The sequence below is a fragment of the Canis aureus genome, chromosome 34 (assembly GCF_053574225.1).
Source record: "Canis aureus isolate CA01 chromosome 34, VMU_Caureus_v.1.0, whole genome shotgun sequence".
Taxonomy (NCBI): Eukaryota; Metazoa; Chordata; class Mammalia; order Carnivora; family Canidae; genus Canis; species Canis aureus.
This window is the reverse complement of record NC_135644.1, coordinates 29,191,700-29,197,699: the sequence shown is the minus strand read 5'-3', so window position 1 is coordinate 29,197,699 and position 6,000 is coordinate 29,191,700.

Sequence of the window (6,000 nt, the reverse complement as noted above, 5' to 3'; positions counted from 1 at the left end):
AATTCACCACTTTAATTTTACTTCAAAGTTATGAAAGCATTTGTACAAGAGGTGTAAACTTGTCATAAGATGTCATCTTTCAAACACAGCATGTCACACCTACACAGGAGCATTCTCTTGCACACAGTCTCTCCTAAACTGTACAGCAGTATTCTAATATAAATCTAATTTTTTGAACTGTAAAAACAAAACGACTACATTTTTTTTCTTAGTTATTCCTAGAGGTACTTTTAAAACTCTGGGTATATATGATAACATTGCCATTTAATGGGTAACCCATAAAGAAGTAACCCAGCTCATAATCTAATACTGTTGTATCTTAATTCTGACATGAATCCAGAGGAAAGTCTTCAGTTACCACAGATGAGCAGAGCTAAAAAACAAGATGCTGTTTTCTGATGTGGAAAATAGTGACATAAAAATCACAAACTAGTGAGATTGTTCAAACATTCTCCTTTTTTTCCTGAGAGACCTAATTTTTCCTATTTTTCAGGAAACAAGGGAGGCAAAATTCGTGTTTTTTGTGATTCTTAAAACTCAAACTGTTCACTCTCGGCCAAAATTTTTTAGACACTAATCGCATTTGTGATAAAATAAAATTTAAATGACTTTTAAGATAATGAAGTAGATAAATCATCATCAATAGAAAAAGGAGATTTACAAAGGTTGCTTTGGTAAAGAAATTGTATCAAAATAGGAAAGGGAGACCCTAGCCTGACAAGGGACAGAGGACCAGCCCATCGCAAATACAGAACAGTTGATTCATCCACTAAATAAAACTTTGGAATCCAGTGATCTTTTAGGTAACTTCTTGATTTAATATTCTAAAGTAAAGTTTTTCAGAGTTGATAGTCCCTTCGTTATCGAGGATAAAAGTTGGGTCCAGTTGGGAAAGTTCTTTTCAGACAATGCTGAACCCCAATCACCTGGACTTTCTCTGGGATTTCCTGCCTGCTTTCCATGACACTCTGCATCAGCCTTTCCTTATTTTCATTTTTCAAAATCTCAAATGTCACCCATGCCCCCAGTATCAGGAGCATACATTTTCCTGCTGCTCTCTATCCCAAGAAAGAGGCATCACAATCTTTGGACCTAAAAGCCTTTCAAGTGTTCACTTCCCTTAGTATATATTTTGAGCAGCATATATAAAGATGAAAACAGGATATCTAAAGTTCTGTTGAATTTAAGCTCGTGTGTTATGTATGTAACTAGCAGCCCTTACACACTTTTAAAAGTTTTTGCTGTCTGTTTTTCTTTTATCAATAAAAAAGAAAGAGATGGGAAAAGAAGGTAAGAGGGAGGAAAAAAGGGAGAAAGAAAATCTTAGAAAAAAAAAAAAACAATAACCTGGAAGTGCAATAAAACTACTTTGAGACAACTGGATTTACATACGTGATATGTCAAATTATATAATCCATAAAATCTTTGTCTAAATACAGACTTATTTCCTGGTATATGCTCCTAGAAGTGAATTGCTACTTCAAAGATTATGAATATTTATATTTGGATTGATACTGCCAAAGTGATCTATTAACAAAAAAGTAACAACACAATGTTGGTTACTGTTGATGAAAAATAGAAAAATCCAGAGGCCACGTAGCTACATTGACCTTGGTAAGAGAGTCCGTGACTTAGGCTCCTACACAGTCACCATCTCTGCTGCAAAAGCCAGTACACACAGGCACCCATCCCGGTGGTCCTGGCACCGCCAACGATGAAGCCCGACAACTTCAACAGGCCGAGTCACGTTGCCTAATTAGTTGCGCAGTCCTTCTTCCGTGGTGGTTCTTTCTGGTGCGTGATGCATCATCTCCACACCTCATGTCTATTGCCATGTGTTCATGAACAGGCTTCTACTTCAGATGTTCGGGTCTCAGATCTGCGGCACTTTTGTTGTGAGGGTCCTCGGGGCGGGGAGGGGGGGGTGGGGGCTGCATATACAGATACAGATACAGATACATTCTCATTTCAGGCCACTTTTCCATCCCCTCTAAGGGGACGACCAGGGCACCACTCATATCTTCACCCATCTATTAGTAGCTTGTATCCACAAACCAATGGACACATCTGTAAAATAAACTTGGGCTTTTTCCTCTTTTACTTGATAAGGCCATAGTTGCAAGCCAGGGAAAGGCCGCTGATATAAATACGGTGGCACAGTAGTCCCATCTGCCTTATCACGCAACTTCCTTACAATGCCTCGTCCTGTCTAGCCTCAATCCAGGATGCTCCATTTCAAACGTATCATGACCTGTGCTTAGTATGTTCAAATTTGACTTGCTGGGTCTGATAAAACCCAGCTCATAACTATCAGTTCTGAACACACAGTTATTTGGTGCCCCGTGGTCAAGATTTCAGTTTTTACCCATTAAAGCACTAAATGCTATTTGTCAAGGGACACATAATCCTTTGCTGAGGCTGGCATGGCTTGGCTCTGCAATGTGAAAGTTTGCAATCCAAACTTCTTCAATGCACTGGACCTTGCCATAAGCCCCACGAAGCAAGCATCTTTTTTTCTATCATCAATGTTTTAGCATATGTATGGCTTTATTGACATGGTTGCTCGCCTTGTGACCAGGGTAAGTTCAGAGCATTTTTTTTTTTTTTTTTTTTGCGTTAGGGTCAATTCTGAGTTTACAGCATATTTCCCCTAAATGTAGGATGTGTTACTTCTAGGATACAAAGGGGCTCACTTGGTGCAGTGTTTCTTCCACTGGTAGGTGGTAGGGGATGCAAGATCCAACTATTTGTCTTTGACAAATGTTCAAATGTTCCTGATAACTGGACCCTAAAATCTACTGATATGGCAGGTGACTGTATCTTCATAGGGTTTATCGTCTACTCTGTGAAACATAGGTGCCTTACTGTAGTCCATAGAATATCTAGTCACCTATTTCTCATCTGTCTAATCAACATGATGTTACCAATATAATAAATCTATGGAATGCCAAGGTGGCCTACACCCTTTATATAATATTAAAACAGAAGGGAGGAGAGTTAAAATAACAACGAGGAAAACCTGTAAATGAATAATTGTGTTTATTCTATATGACTCTGAACTGTTTCTGATCCCTTTTCATAAATGGAAAAGAAAATTATTATTCACCAGATCAGCGGCCACCTACCAGGTACCTAAATCTTCCTCTAGTGATGATACCAAAATTGTCACAGCCACTGGGATTCGTTATACTGCTTGGTTATCTCTGTGGTATACTACAGTAGACTATTTCCAAGAAAGATCCAAATCATTTCTTCAAGGGCCATCCTGGAGAATTAATCGAAGATATAATAATGCTTTTCATCCTATAGGTCATCAATGAACTGAACTCCACCATCCCCATTCTCCAGTATATCATATTGTTTTACTATTTCTATCTTGGCTGATGGAGAGAAGTTTAGAGGCTCCCACTTGGCTTTCCTATCATGCATCCTAACTCACACCCTGTAGGACAGAGAACCTGAGAAGTTCCATGATCTTCCTAATATTGTCTGGCACTCTTATCAATCTCTGAACCATAGAATGTAGAACTTTTCTCATTTTACATGGCTCTAAAAAAAGAGTAGTAGAGAGAAGATTGAAGAAAAAGCTATTTTCAGAATTCCTCGTGTGTGGTTAAGCTTTCATTTCAGGTGTCATGCTGAGGTTTACCTTTTCTTCTTTTATGATCAAGTTATTTATTTGGGAAAAATAGGAAGCCAAAGGTTAATAGCTAATAGGTTGTTTTTAGTTTTTAGTGGGTTTTTTTTTGGCTACAAATCCAGCACCAGTCTTTGGAGTCTATGACTCTTTGGGTCATATTGTTCTGGTTTTCTCTAGAACATATTAGCCATGTTCTAAGCATCTGTTGGTGAATCATCCATTTTCTTCTACAGAATCTCCCTTAGTCATGCTGAGATCTGACTCTAGTTACCAGTTTGAGGAGATCAAATGTTATCATGATGTGAAGCATCTGCCTAGGATGAAGTTTTTACTTAGTCTCCAGGAAATGGGAGGTCTTATTTCCTCTATAAAAGGGGAGCTGCTAAAAAAAAAAAAGGGGGGGGGGAGCTGCTGATTTGTTTCATGCCAGAGGCTACAGGGAAATCTGGGAATTCAGGGTCTTAAAACCACCTTCCCAAACATTCCCACCACATGTTTCAGGATCCCACTTCTTTTCTGTCAGGGCCTTGACTGAAGTTATGCCCATATTAAAAGCATAGGACAGAAATAAGCTGACATCTTTTATAAATGAATGGATGGAAAAGATTCGCAACTTTGCGGTGCATACTGTCTGTATTGTAACTATTCAGCTCTACTATTGTAGTGTAAGAGTAGCTCCACACCCAAGAAAGTTAACAATAGAAATGGAGCATTCTACTAAAACTTTAAAGAAATAGGTCCCGGGTTGCCTTTGATCTGTAGGAAATAATGTTCTGACCCTGCATGTGATTCTCACCAAGATAATGAATACAAATTTATGTATATTTTTAATGATTAAATCTTGGGCTTTATGACTGCCCAATCTCCATTCTAATGAGAGGGAGTGAGAGTCCTAATGTTTACTCCCATAGAGGCTTTCTGTCTTTTACAGTGTGCCATGAGTTGGTAATTAAGTTAAACCATTCTTTCTCTTTTTTCAGGATTATCTTTGGTGGTTAAGAAAATTCAATTCAATCCTTAATTATTTATTATTATATCTTTCAAGTGCTAGAGCAATCCCTTAAGACATATTATTGCAGTACTTTGCAAGCAAAGAAAGTTTGGACAATCATGATGTTTCACCAACCTAGGATTGCCTGTTGCCATCTGAATGAAGAGTGATCCAGTTCCAGATTTTCAACCGGAGTGCTAAATTCTCTCAAAAACATATAGGTTTATTTAACAATTCCCATTCCATATTATTGCTTCTGAGAGTTAATACCACAACCACCATCACCCCCATCCCTCCAGCCAGCTGCTGGATCTGGTAATGCATTCTTTAATGAAAGGAGAACATTTACTTGTTTATAATAAATGTTGCTGAGTTTCAGAAAAACCATTTACCAAAATTTTTCAGAATTACCATTCTGGGTAATTTTTTTCTGCTGCAGATGGAAGGAGACTGCTTCTCATCTTTCCTCTTGTATCCAAAAGAGGAAAATCAGTCTTACTGTGCTAATGAGAGAGTAGTTTCTCACCATCTGAAATACTTAACCTTTCCTTATTTTCAAAATAATAGACAATTTCAGAGAAAATAATAGTTACCTTTTTCTTATTCTATACTATCAAAATGTAAAGAAAAATAAAATATGACACACACACACACACACACATACCAACCAGAAACTGAGGCTCTTAAGAATCTTAAGATCATGGATTTGTTTTCTTCCTATACTTGAATTTTAAAAATAGTTTATTGACAATGAGTTACAATTGATTTTCAAAATTTCAAGTTTCCAAATGAGAGTTGATATGTTATAATTCCTGGATCATCAAATAATTAATTTTTCTTTATTTATCAAATCTATTAAATATCTCAGTTCATTTTCTGAAACATTTTCATTTAGATGTATATTTAAGGAAAAATAATCTGGAAAACTGTCTTACAAATAGTTTAAACTAATAGGGCTAACTCATTTCTCAATGATCCTGGTCACTTGAGATTTGGCTCTACCATGATGGAGCTAAATCCAAGGTATAGATTAATAATATAGGAAGATGAGTAGAAATTATCTACCAGTTGTCTGTTATCTCATGCTAGTGTACCACTCAGAAGCGAAAATTATTTTGATATTTGTTATAAACCAATTGCTATCCATAAGTGTTTGATAGATATGCTTTTCAGCCTCTCTATTAATGTTCCAGAAAGGTGGATAAGGTGTACATTTGTGGGCTTATTCTGTGGCAGCTTTCTACAACACTGTTTTCTCTTCCACTAGCTGCTAAACCTGGCCAGCCTTAGTAATTGGCCAGGTGATGCCTCTTCCGCATCTGTCACTGCCTCAATAATCAGATTTAGTGCCCAGTAGAGATTTATTGTG